The sequence below is a fragment of the Camelus dromedarius genome, chromosome 10 (genome assembly GCF_036321535.1).
Source record: "Camelus dromedarius isolate mCamDro1 chromosome 10, mCamDro1.pat, whole genome shotgun sequence".
Lineage (NCBI taxonomy): Eukaryota > Metazoa > Chordata > Mammalia > Artiodactyla > Camelidae > Camelus > Camelus dromedarius.
The window spans coordinates 174965-188688 of NC_087445.1; the positions used below are offsets into that span (position 1 = coordinate 174965).

The 13724-nt window shown below is 50.4% G+C and overlaps 1 protein-coding gene and 1 long non-coding RNA gene across 2 annotated transcripts in view; both read right to left on the reverse strand.

Moving 5' to 3' along the window:
- SBK1 (SH3 domain binding kinase 1) overlaps positions 1-781 on the reverse strand; it is a 33879-nt gene extending 33098 nt beyond the window's left edge. Inside the window, 1 exon segment of the mRNA XM_064490056.1 lies at positions 661-781. The gene's annotated coding sequence lies outside the window, so the exon portion shown is untranslated.
- Positions 782-6415: 5634 nt separating this feature from the next.
- On the reverse strand, positions 6416-9155 carry LOC116151797 (uncharacterized). The gene is made up of 3 exons (XR_004135367.2): positions 9069-9155; positions 6559-6586; positions 6416-6462 (listed from the first exon to the last, which is right to left on the reverse strand). It is a non-coding gene; the product is annotated as an uncharacterized LOC116151797 (long non-coding RNA).
- Positions 9156-13724: the final 4569 nt, after the last annotated feature.

A 13724-nucleotide genomic window follows, 5' to 3' on the forward strand; every position in this document is an offset into this window, starting at 1 on the left:
AGACATAAAGACACCGATGCTGACTTATCCTTCCTGAAACATCAACAGTACCAACACCAAATCCATTTAAAAACCTCAAGATTTAAACATTCCACACCAACACTGGTGCCGCTTCCTGCCGTTTAGACAGCCTGAGCAGGAGAGCACCCCCGGAAGGTGCTGAACCAAGGCCGGCCGCGGAAAACGGAGGCGAGGGGGGCAAACACGATGACGATTTCGGGGTTGTGCACACACGCCGCCGCCAAACGCTTTGCAGACCGCGGCCGCCGCCGCCGGCACCTGAAGGGAATTCGCGACTTCACAGTCGCACGTCAAGGGAAGCCCGCGAGGCTAGCACACGGGGGTGATGGGCCCGTTCCCGTCCTGGGGGGTCCCTGGGTGCCACGGTCTCGACCTCTTCCCCACCACCCCCCCCACGGGTCCCTCCCCGACTACCCGCGCCGAGCGAGGGCCGCCCAGGGAAGGGCCGACCGGAGAAGCGCCGCGAGCAACGCTTCAGCCCGAGCGGCCCGGAACGACGCGAGACCCTCGGCGCGCGGACAGCAGAGCAGCCCGGCTGGGGTCGGGACCGGGCTCGGGGTCGGGGTCGGGGTCGCGGGGCCGGGGCCGACGCCGCAGCTGCGGGCAGGCACGGCCGGCACGCTAGGGGCGGACACTCACCACTCGAAGCCGCGGGAGTCCTCGCCGAGGTGGCAGGTTGCTGCAGCGCGGCACCCGCTCGAACACCTGCCCGCGGACAACCTCGGGGCGCGCGCGGCCGCTGCCGGCGCCGCCGCCATGTTGGCTGCCGGGCCGCCGCCGCTGCCGCCGCCGTCGCCGCGCGGGGCACGAAGCTCCGCGGCCGCCGCCCGGCCAGCGCCGCGCCTCCCGGAGGGACCGCGCCGCCGCCGCCGCTGCAGCCGCTGCAGCCGCTGCCGCCGCTGGCCGCGGCAAGCAGGGCCGGTGTCGCTCTGGAAAGCCGCAGGGCTGCCAGCCGCTCCAACTGACCGCCGACTGCCCGACGAAATGACCCTTGGGCGGGCGGAGGGATCCGAGCGGCAGAGGCGGGGCTGGGGCGGGGCCGGGGCGGGACCGGACAGCCCGCGGGCGCGGATTGGCTCCCGTGGCCCGTTTCTTTTTCTTCTCCTTTTTGGGTTTTTTTTTTTTTTTTAACATTTTTTATTGATTTACAATCATTTTACAATCTTGTGTCAAATTCCAGTGTTCAGCACAATGTTTCAGTCATTCGTGGACATACACACACTCATCGTCACATTTTTTTCTCTGTGAGTTACCATAACATTTTGTGTATATTTCCGTGTGCTATATACAGTGTAATCTTGTTTATCTATTCTACAATTTTGAAACCCCAGTCTATCCCTTCCCACCCTCCACCCCCCTGGCAACCACAAGTCTGTATTCTATGTCGATGAGTCTATTTCTGTCCTGTATTTACGCTTTGTTTTTGTTTGTTGGTTTGTGTTTGTTTTTGTGTTTTAGATTCCACATATGAGCGATCTCATATGGTATTTTTCTTTCTCTTTCTGGCTTACTTCACTTAGAATGACACAAACCTACAGCCAGCATAGTACTCAATGGTGAAAAACTCAAAAGCTTCCCACTAAAATCTGGGACAAGACAAGGATGCCCACTATCACCACTCCTATTCAACACAGTCCTGGAAGTCCTAGCCACAGCCGTCAGGCAAGAGAAAGAAATAAAAGGGATCCAAATTGGAAAAGAAGAGGTAAAAGTGTCACTATATGCTGACGGCATGTTACTGTGTGTAGAAAACCCTAAAAGGTCCACACAAAAGCTACTAGAGCTGATTGAAGAATTCAGCAAGGTAGCGGGTTACAAAATCAACGTCCAAAAATCACTTGCATTTCTTTACACTAACAATGAATCAACAGAAAAAGAAAGTAAAGAAACAATCCCCTTTAAAATAGCACCCAAAGTAATAAAATACCTGGGAATAAATCTAACCAAGGAGGTGAAAGAATGATACATAGAAAACTATAAACCATTCATGAAGGAAATTAAAGAAGACTTTAAAAAATGGAAAGATATCCCATGCTCTTGGATTGGAAGAATCAATATTGTTAAAAGGGTCACACTGCCCAAGGCAATCTACGGATTTAATGCAATCCCTACCAAATTACCCAGGACATATTTCACAGAACTGCAACAAATCAGAATAAAATTTATATGGAACCATCAAAGACCTAGAATTGCCAAAGCATTACTGAAGAGAAAGGAAGAGGCTGGAGGAATAACTCTCCCAGACTTCACACAATACTATACAGCTACACTCATCAAGACAGCATGGTATTGGTACCAAAACAGACATATAGACCAATGGAACAGAATACAGAACCCAGAAATGAACCCACAAACTTTTGGTCAACTAATCTTCGACAAAGGGGGCAAGAATATACTTTGGATTAAAGACAGTCTCTTCAGCAAATGGTGTTGGGAAAACTGGACAGCAGCATGTAAAACAATGAAGCTAGAACACTCCCTCACACCATATACAAAAATCAACTCAGAATGCATCAAAGACTTCAATATAAGACAAGATGCAATAAACCTCCTAGAGGAAAACATAGGCAAAACATTATCTGACATACATCCCAAAAATTTTCTCCTAGAAGAAATACAAGCAAGAATAAACAAATGGGACCTATTGAAACTTACAAGCTTCTGCACCGCAAAGGAAACCAGAAGCAAAACAAGAAGACAACCTACGGAATGGGAGAAAATTTTCGCAAATGAAACCGACAAAGGCTTGATCTCCAGAATATATAAGCAGCTCATACGACTCAGTAAGAACAAAACTAAACAACCCAATCCAAAAACGGGCGGAAGACCTAAACAAGCAATTCTCCAAGCAAGACATACAAATGATCAAAAGGCACATGAAAAAATGCTCAATATCACTAATCATCAGAGAAATGCAAATGAAAACTACAATGTGGTATCACCTCACACCAGTCAGAATGGCCGTCATTCAAAAATCCACAAATGACAAATGCTGGACAGGCTGTGGAGAAAGGGGAACCCTCCTACACTGCTGGTGGGAATGCAGTTTGGTGCAGCCACTATGGAAAACAGTGTGGACAGTCCTCAAAAGACTAGGAATACACTTACCATACGACCCAGGAATCCCACTCCTGGGCTTGTATCCAGAAGGAACCCTACTTCAGGATGACACCTGCACCCCAATGTTCACAGCAGCACTATTTACAATAGCCAAAACATGGAAACAGCCTAAATGTCCATCAACAGGTGACTGGATAAAGAAGATGTGGTATATTTATACAATGGACTACTACTCAGCCATAAAAACCGACAACATAATGCCATTTGCAGCAACATGGATGCTCCTGAAGAATGTCATTCTAAGTGACGTAAGACAGAAAGAGAAAGAAAAATACCATATGAGATCGCTCATATGTGGAATCTGAAAAACAAAAACAAACACAAACAAACAAAAACAAAGCATAAATACAGGACAGAAATAGACTCATAGACAGAATACAGACTTGTGGTTGCCAGGGGGGTGGAGGGTGGGAAGGGATAGACTGGGGTTTCAAAACTGTAGAATAGATAAACAAGATTACACTGTATATAGCACACGGAAATATACACAATATGTTATGGTAACTCATAGAGAAAAAAATGTGACAATGAGTGTGTAGATGTCCACGAATGACTGGAACATTGTGCTGAACACTGGAATTTGGCACAACACTGTAAAATGATTATAAATCAATAAAAAACGTTAAAAAACAAAAAAAAAGAAAAGTGAAATGCAGAAATGCCTCTTAGTTTAAATTGATTATCCTTGCCAGCAATGCCAAAATAAGGAAATGAAATAAGCCTTCAAAAAAAAAAAAAAGAAAAGAAAAGAAACATTCCACACCAACACTGGTGCTGCTTCCTGCCGTTTAGACAGCCTGAGCAGGAGAGCACCCCCGGAAGGTGCTGAACCAAAGCCGGCCGCGGAAAACGGAGGCGAGGGGGGCAAACACGATGACGATTTCGGGGTTGTGCACACACGCCGCCGCCAAACGCTTTGCAGACCGCGGCCGCCGCCGCCGGCACCTGAAGGGAATTCGCGACTTCACAGTCGCACGTCAAGGGAAGCCCGCGAGGCTAGCACACGGGGGTGATGGGCCCGTTCCCGTCCTGGGGGGTCCCTGGGTGCCACGGTCTCGACCTCTTCCCCACCACCCCCCCCACGGGTCCCTCCCCGACTACCCGCGCCGAGCGAGGGCCGCCCAGGGAAGGGCCGACCGGAGAAGCGCCGCGAGCAACGCTTCAGCCCGAGCGGCCCGGAACGACGCGAGACCCTCGGCGCGCGGACAGCAGAGCAGCCCGGCTGGGGTCGGGACCGGGCTCGGGGTCGGGGTCGGGGTCGGGGTCGCGGGGCCGGGGCCGACGCCGCAGCTGCGGGCAGGCACGGCCGGCACGCTAGGGGCGGACACTCACCACTCGAAGCCGCGGGAGTCCTCGCCGAGGTGGCAGGTTGCTGCAGCGCGGCACCCGCTCGAACACCTGCCCGCGGACAACCTCGGGGCGCGCGCGGCCGCTGCCGGCGCCGCCGCCATGTTGGCTGCCGGGCAGCCGCCGCCGCCGCCGCCGCCGCCGCCGGGCTGGGCACGAAGCTCCGCGGCCGCCGCCCGGCCAGCGCCGCGCCTCCCGGAGGGACCGCGCGGCCGCCGCTGCAGCCGCTGCCGCCGCTGGCCGCGGCAAGCAGGGCCGGTGTCGCTCTGGAAAGCCGCAGGGCTGCCAGCCGCTCCAACTGACCGCCGCCTGCCCGACGAAATGACCCTTGGGCGGGCGGAGGGATCCGAGCGGCAGAGGCGGGGCTGGGGCGGGGCCGGCGCGGGACCGGACAGCCCGCGGGCGCGGATTGGCTCCCGTGGCCCTTTTCCTTTTCAAAGCATTTCTTCCTCCACTCGGGGTGTTTCTTTCTGGTTCTGAATCATTCTATTATTTCCTCCCCATCTTCCCCTCCAGTAAGGCCACACATGCCCCTCCTCCCGGTTCTCTGTGGTCCTATCACCTCTATGAATGAAGGTTAAAGGACCTTCTGGATCATACACCTGGCAGATATATGGGCCCCAGAAAGAACACTGAACTTACTATCAGGAGACCAGCACTCAAGCCCCAGATCTATTATTGGCTGTGTGATCATGAGAAAATCATTTTACCTCTCTGAACCTCCTGGTGCTTATCTGCAAAATGGAACGGAGAGTCCTCCAAAATTCACTGTGTCTGTAGGGAATCTTCCTTTGAAGGCAAAGGCCTAATTCTTTCATGACATCCTTAAAAGCTCTCCTTCCAAAATTCTAAAACCAGTTTCCTTAAAATTGTTTATCAGCTTCTGATGAATACAGTTCCAAATCAAGGACTTTGGGTTTCCAGGTCCACATGTAAGGAACTTGGAAGTCATCTCCCATCCACACAACAGGAGCAAAGATGAACAGAATGAAAATGAACAGTGCTTCTTAGATCCATCAGAAAACTGACATCAGAGGGCAAACCTCGCCCCCGAAATGGAAGAGACAGACAGGTAGACAGAAAATCACACTCTACTGGAGTTGAAGGTCAGAAGAAGACAACTTTGCAGTAACTAGTCCCGGGTTCCTTTAATCTAGCGTTTCATGTCAGATTTGCAACAACAACAAAAAGTTGGCAAGGCATATTAAAAGGCAAAAACAAAACAAAAAAACAAAAACAGAACAAGACAAAAAAACCCACAGATTGAAGAGCCAGGGCAAACATCAGAACCAAATTCAAATATGGCAGAGATGTTGCAATTGGCAGGCTGGGACTTTAAGACTACTATGATTAGCATTCTAAAGGTGCTAATGGAAAAAGCAGACAACATGCAAGAACAGATTGGCAGACTGGTCGTTAGAGCAGTGAGATGGAAACTCTAAGAATCAAAATTAAAGGCTAGAGATCAAAACACCATAACAGAAATGAAGAGGGCCTTTGGTGGACTCATCAGCAAACTGGACTCAGCCAAGGAAAGAATCAAGGAGCTTGAAGACATCAACAGAAACTTTAAAAACTCCAATTCAGAGAGGAAAAAGAAAGAAAAAGATAGAACGAAATACCCAAGGACCGTAGGACAATAACAAAAGGTGTAATGTATAAGTATTGGGAATACCAAATTAAAGGGTTCCTCTCACGCTCATGTGCTGCTCAGCTGCCACGTCCATGACCACATCACTCTACCCTAAAAAACCGGCACTGAACTAGGAAGCCATGCTTTTGCTTGTAACTCCTAACATTGCCATACCATATTAAATTATCTCTGTTTCAAAGATGAAAGACTTCACAAGGGGTGGGTGAGGATTTGAGGCAGGGACAAGGGGCCTTACCTAGCTTCTCTGCAACCTCGTTGGCCTCATTAAGTTGGGCTTGAAGTGACTTCTACCTTCTCCCATCTTCTTCTGCCTGAATTTCCTGCACCACAAAAGATGGCTCATTCAAACCATTGGTCTGTGACCAGTGAGACCTCAGAGGTGATTTTTCTTCATGGTATAAACTGGAAAGTCTTACTCCACTTCCAATGGAGTTTTGCCTGGAGCTGGAGAAAAAAGTGAACCAGAGAGTTTGGAGTAGCACGTGGAGCAGTAACCTCCCTGCTGTCCCTCCAAGGTCACGGTCTCGAGGTCTCCTGACTATACCATTTGTTCTGTTCCATCACTTCCTCTTTATTTTAATCATCTTCATTATAAATACCCTCACAGAAGGTCTGCCACCTCCTCTCCTCTTTCCTCCCATCCCCACCCTGCATCCCATTTGCATCCTGCTTAGGATTCTTGGGTAGCATCCTTCTTGAGAGTGACATTCATGGCCCTCTGTGACCAAGTGAGTGGATCTCTCACTGCACCATTCTGACCCTTTCCCTTCTTACTGGCCACCACGTTTATGCAACCACAACCCAAGACATCTTCTTATTTCGTTGTCTCTAAACATATGATGCTCCTTCTGCTGGAAAGATCTCTCCCCATTCCTGGACTCAGTAATCAACATCATGTTCTAAGATTCAGCTCAAGTGTCCTCTCCTCCAGGAAGTCTTCCCTGAGAAGCCGGTCCAGGTTGCATGCCTCTCCTAGCTTCTCCTCCACAGCACGGGCATACCTCTGCTACGCCACTTCCCTGGACCGCCACTGCTTCCTTAGTGGCTTTCAAATGCCTACACGGCAAGAATTGTGTCCCTTTCTCCAAGCTTGTTGCCCAGTACACTATATGGAACAAGGTTTGTTACATGAATAAAAGTATGAATGAGTTGAGAGAAGGTAAAATCTCAAAAATAAGTTGTGAAAGGCAGGTGACTGTGAATCATAAGAGAGAATAAAAGAAGAGAAAAAGCAGAAAAGAAAGCAAGCAGTAAAGTTCTATGAACTGTTTTAAACATAATAATTGGGATGAATTAATGTTTTGGTCCAGATTCAGACTTTTTAGGAAATGCAGTTTAAGAAATGCCCTTTGAAATGCATTTTTTGAAAAAACCTTAAAGATAAGAATCAGTTATGGCCTTAAATGGAATTCATCTCTCAAAATGCTAAATCCATTTATCAAGCCAGAAAGCAAACATTAAAAGGTGGAAAGCTTAGAAAGAGATGACTGAAGAAAGATCAAACCTAGCAGTTGTATCAATAAAAGCAAATGGATCAGGCTTTTTCCATTAAAAGACAAGACAGACGGGGTCAAAACCCCAAACCGGAGTATGTACAGTCTACAGTCTACACACCTAAAATAAAATGATCCAAACGGACTCAGGTAACAGCATGGGGAAAGACATGGCTGAAATATTAAAAAGTGAAAAATATGGAAAGTGGAGGCTCCCATATTAATAGAAGACAAAGTAAAAATCTAACGTAAAAGACACTACGTGAGACAAAGTTTTTGTTTTACTAATTAATTTAAAATTTCCATTTAAAAAAGATAGGTATAAAAAAGTCCTTTCTTGGCACTATAAGAAGTCAATATTGTTGATCAAGTGAGGTCAGATTACGTCCATTAATTTTAGAATGGAGCTACATATAAGAAACATCCAAAAGAGTTGAAAAAGTTAAACATGGGCACAGTCTAAGTTTTTTTTTAATTCTAAAAGGATATAACAAATACATCAGTTCCTTCTCCCTCACTCCCATCCGATATTCTAACGGCAACATTTTCAACTCTTTTCTTCTCTATACCACAGGACTTGCTAAAACCTTACCCAAATGTAAGCGATCTAGTTGTATCATTATTTCCATCATCACTGTTAAAAACAGCCTCATTAGTGCACAGATCAATGCGAAGGGGCCGACATGGATGGCCATTTGCATCACTTTGCGGAGTCCTGCAGGCCTCAATGCCAAGGCTCTCCCCTGATAGAGCCACTCTGAAAGTCTGTGCACCATCATGGTGGGGCCTGCTTACCCTTCTCCTGAGAGGGAACGGGGTGGAGGGGAGCTTTGCTCTTTTCCTGCCCACACATTCCTGGCCTGGCAGGACCCAGGCAAGTCCAGCTTCGGCCCACCAGCTGGCAAGGCCAGTCAGCCAGCAGCCCCACTCACTCCCACAGATGGTGACCCAGGTGGACAGGTGTGCCAAGAGAGCAGGCTCCATGGGGTTAACACTGCCACACAAGGGAAAGCTCCAGCGCTCTCTCTTCTCTCTTCCAGGTCACCCTAACAGTCCACTTCCCTTACAGCATCACAGCCAGCTCCATGACAGTGAAACCCCTGCGCAGGCAAAATGTCATCCAACACCAAGTGGCAGGGCAGGAAAACAGGATGAGGCACCAAGAGGTATCCCGGACTTCTCCCCACCCTCAGAGCTCCCAGGAGGTCCAGCCTCAGGGTGCCATCCCACCCACAGTGCCTTCGAGTCACCGTGTCCCCTGTAGGAAGCTACCACCAGACACTGCAGACCCTGCAGCCCTCTCCCCTCAGTTGGTAAAGGCCTGGGCAGCTGCGAGGAAAAGTGCCGCCCCGCCCCCAAACCCAGGGTTGGGGGTGGGGAAGAGGCGGCAAACTTCAAAGCTGCAGCTGCAATATGCTTTAAAAAAAACAAACCTGAAAACCAGAGCGGCTTCCCTCGTTCCTCAGAGCTACCTGGGGTCCACCTTGACCACTGGCTCAATCTCACTCTGCTCTGCCAGGAGGACCTGGCTCTCAGACCTCGGTCGGGAGTATTTCCTCTCACGCGATCGCGGTTGGGCTTCAGCTCTTGCTTCCTCAGTTTCCCAAGTTCACCCACCACCCAGAGGTGTGAAAGATTAGTTTAAAATGATGTCACCTGTCGCAGACAAGTCACATCTGACACACACCCGCATGGCCTGGACTGCGAGTCGCGGAGCATCCCTGCGGTTTGCGGTGGGACTCCCCGCCGAGGCTAGCCTCCCGGAGCGCCCCCTCAGGCTCGGGCTCGGCCCTGGCCCTGGGAAGCCCGCCCGCGCATCGTTCGCCGGGTGCAGAAATCCTACGGCCCGTGAGCCCTGGGCGCGCCGCCGGGCCCCGCGCGACCTCCCTGGGAATGCGGCAATCAGGCGAGGTAGGCGTGTGTGCTGGCTCCGCAGCGAAGCCGCAGCTGGCTGGGGCGCTGGGCTCGGGATCTGCCTCTTCTCCCTCTCCCCGCAGAGGAGAGGCCTCTCGGGAGCTTCCAGCGCCTTGTTGCGTTAGGATCGCATTCCCCCTTCCTTTTCCCTTTTATCTTAGTTTCTGCTTCACATGCAAAACGGGAGATCGCAAGAGTCCATGCCCAGAATTCTGTCCACAGGCAGAGAGAGAAGTATGAATGGATGCTGCCTTTTGATGAGGAAGTCGACTGGGGAGGTCTCTGCGCACGGCACGCTCCATCAAAGCCTGGGCATTGGCCCCTCCACTGCTTCAGTGCTACAGGCAGAGAGACACCTAATTGACCACTGGGAAATCAGGTGCCAGGAGACCTGGGCAGGCTGTAGCCCCAGGGATTGAGCGCCTGGCCCGTATAGACAGCTTCGATTTACAGCCCAGTGAATGGGGGGGGCGGGGAACTGCGGCAGCCAAACCTTCCGGGCAGCAGGCAGGATTGCACCAACGCTCTGCAGATAGCCGCCGGGCTCTGTGAACACTTCCCCGCTCCACTGGGCTAAAGGGAACCTGCTAAAAAGAATCAATCCCCTGCTGCCAGCAGCAGTGAGCTGCAGGACTCAGATCCCAGCCCCAAACTCGGTGGCGCGCCGGGAACCGGCCACAAAGTGGGCCCTGTGCGTTTAGACAAGCCTGGGGCTGCGGAGGATCCCGGATCCGGATTCCTGGTTCCTGTGCGTTTCCTTCTCCGGTAGCGTGACGGCTGGTGCTGCGCATTACCCGTGCCCGGAGTGGCGGCGGGCTCGGCACATCACCAACAGGCTGGACCGACCGCGGCTGCTCAGCACCGCACCCCCGTGGCTCCCTTCTCACCGCCCCGGTCCGTGTCTCTAGCCAGCAGTAGAGGAAACAGAGACGCAGACCATGCCGACTCCTCCAGGCAGGGCAGGAGAGAGCACAGAGACTGGAGTGGAGCATGTGCCCAAGCGTAACGGAATTAGAGCGGCTGGAATATTGAAACATTGTGTTCCCTCCCCTTGTTCATCTCCGGATGCTGAAATCTTGCATCCTGGACACAACTCACCCTGCCCAGGCTTAAAAACACTGCAAAGATGATACCTTCGCAGCGATGTACGAATCTTCAGGGAAGGGTGATTTACTAAACCAGCTCTGAGGTTGAACCAGAGTTAAAAACCATGTCAGCGTGTGCCCGTGCCTTAGGCTGGCAGATGCTGTATGTTAACAAGCACACGCAGAAGACAGAAAGCCATTTAGGGCCACTGAAAACACAACACTTGTGGGATATATCCTAATATATAACAAGGGAAAACCAGTGAATGAAAATTATCCAAAATATGCCCTGTGGAGGCAGTTTTTGGTAATTTGTCCTGATGACTTGGAAACTTGGGAAAGCGTGACCATTTTCTGACCAGGCCACCTATTTTTCAAATAGGGAGATTTATGTCCTGTGCAGATTTGTATGCAAGAGCAGTACTGTGTCCACAAGGCCCCTGAGTCCTCCAGCATTCACAAGTTGTGGTCAAACACTCAACTTGCCAAGGTCACGAGAAATCACAGGGTTTGCATGAGCACTGATAGAGAGTGCTCCCTAATTGGCATTACGATGAATTATGATTGTGGTCACATAAAGTATCACATCGAACCCAACTGAGTCTGGGTTGGCTGCCCTCCTCTAACCCTACTCACACCAGCCTCCTAGGGGAGCTGCCAGCCTCCAGCAAAGACTGGAGGATCTGGCTGGGGTCCCCCCTGAAAAGAGAGCATGGCTAGATCAGGAAGGATGAGGTGGGAGGAGTGGGCATGGTTGCTCCCCAGGGAGGGTGAGAAGAGAGTCGTGAACCCCAAAGTTCAAGGGGTGCATAAGTGGAAGATAAGAGGCCACCAGAGAGAGAGAGAGGGGAGTCTGAGAAGCAGGAGAGGAGGGGCCGGAGGCCCCTCTCAGACGCCCGAGGGGCATATGGGGTTCATGAAGGCAGCATGACCAAGAATGTCAAACGTCACTGAGAGGTCAGTGGGAGCAGCTCCCACCGCTCCTTAGGCTTCACGAAAGCCTGATGGGGAGGCCACAGCAGGTGTGGGGTGGGTGGGAAGGCCGGTCGGAGCCACTGAAATGAAAAGGGAAGTCTTTTCCTTAGACTTGCTCATCAAAGGACCAGTGGCACCAGCAGCACCTGGGAGCTTGCGAAAGGCGCACAGACAGACCTGGAGAGCTGTGTTAACCAGCTCCCTGACACACTCCACTAGGGCACGGGAAGCCCCGTGTGTGGACTCAAACCACTCAGGCCCTGAAATGAGAATTTATGGCCGGACAAGCAAAATGGCCACCCCCTACTGCGATCCCCAGCTAGATCCTGGGGCACTGGTGGCCAAGTCACTAGTTACACATCCCGAGGACCTGCCCTGTGTTGCTCCAGGTTTTCAGAGTGGCTCTATCGAGGAAGAGCCTTGGCAATGAGGCCTGCAGGACTCCACAAAGTGATGACAATGGCCATCCATGTCAGCCCCTTCGCATTGGTCTAACTAATGAGGTTTTTAACAGTGATGATGAAAATAATGATACAACTAGATGGCTTACATTTGGGTAAGGTTTTAGCAAATCCTGTGGTATAGAGAACAAAAAAAACTGGACTTTGGTCCCAGAAAGACCTGTGCTTGAATCTTAGCTTCTCCATCTCTTAGAGGTACAGCGTTTGGAAAATTATTTGACTTCGCTGAAACTCGGTTCCCTCAGTTGTAACATGCAAACAGGATTGCTTCATTTATAAAGGGTTGTTAGAAAGAGTAAATAAAACAAAAGCTAGAAAGCACCGTAATGGTGCCTGGCACGTAATAAAAACCCAATGAAGGTGGTTCCTTCCTGTGTTTGAGGTCTTCCTGCACATGTTTCTATTACTGTTTCTCTGGGGTCCCCATCCCTGTATGGTGGTTAGGGCACCTGATGCTTCCTATGGCTCGAAGTTTCAAACAGAAGCACTTACTGGACATCTCTGAGATGCTAGGTACTGTGCTGGGTCCTGGCAGGGACAGGGCAGACTCCGGGCCCTGTGGGAGCCGGCATTCTAAGGGTGGAGTTTCCACCCCAGTCCACGTGGGTGTCCCACTTGCTTTTACTGGAAATGAAGGGTACCGGGCCTCAGGAGGAAAACTGCAAATGTGTCCTCCCTTAGACAGTGATGGTCTAGAGCAGGGAGCAGCTAACTCGTCCTGCAAAGGGCCAGACGGTAAATATTTTAGGCTTCGAAAGCCATGCAGTGTCGGCTGCCACGATTTTACAATTTAAGAAATTAAACTTGAAAACTCCTGGCATTATTTGTACTTCCGGCTGATTTTCTTTCTTTGTTTTCTTCTTGTATCAGAAGTTTTCTTCAGAGGTCTGGTGATTCTCTCCTGCTCATATTTAAGAGTGAAGCGCTAAATAACTAACTAAAGTCTACATCAGTGGAACCTATTGACTTCATTGTATGGTAAACGAGTGGCCACCTAGCTTTTCCTTTGGGAAGTGAACGTCCCTGTGGGTAGGTCTTTTCTCTGGCTGTGCAGAAGGATTTAGTTTCCGCAGCCTCGCTCCCAGAATTCTGAGGCTGGTAGATGTTCTCATCATTCTATGAGTAGACTTTTTGCCTAATTCCCCTGTATTCGGTTCTCCATCTCTCCTGGCCCTGTTCTACCGTCACTGAATCTGAGTTTAAAGGCTGTCAGTTTCAACTGTTAAGAAGTATTTGTCTCTTGCTTTATATTGGGGATAATTGCTGACTCTGTAGGATAGCGTGGATAGTGTAGAGGATGTTGGATCTAATTGCTTCTCATAAAAACTTTCAAATAATCCCCTAATTGTCAGCCCAACCTCACCCCTGGCTTCTTAGGTATCTGCTTCCTCTAATTCCTAGGGCTTTCCGGCACTCAGCCCGGCGACGCCGCCTGCTTCTCATCAGCTTCCCGTCTGCTGTAAGTGGGATGGACCTTTCTCCATCACTAGGTTGTGGGTGGACCTTTCTCTCATTACTAGCTTATTTAGCAGCCATCCATTCATGCTCCCTCTTCTCGTAAGCAGTGTTGCTTGGGGTTGTAGAAGTCTTCAGGCAGTCGTCCATCTTCAGTCTACACAGCTTTGCCTTCTCTGGGTTGCATATAAATGGAATC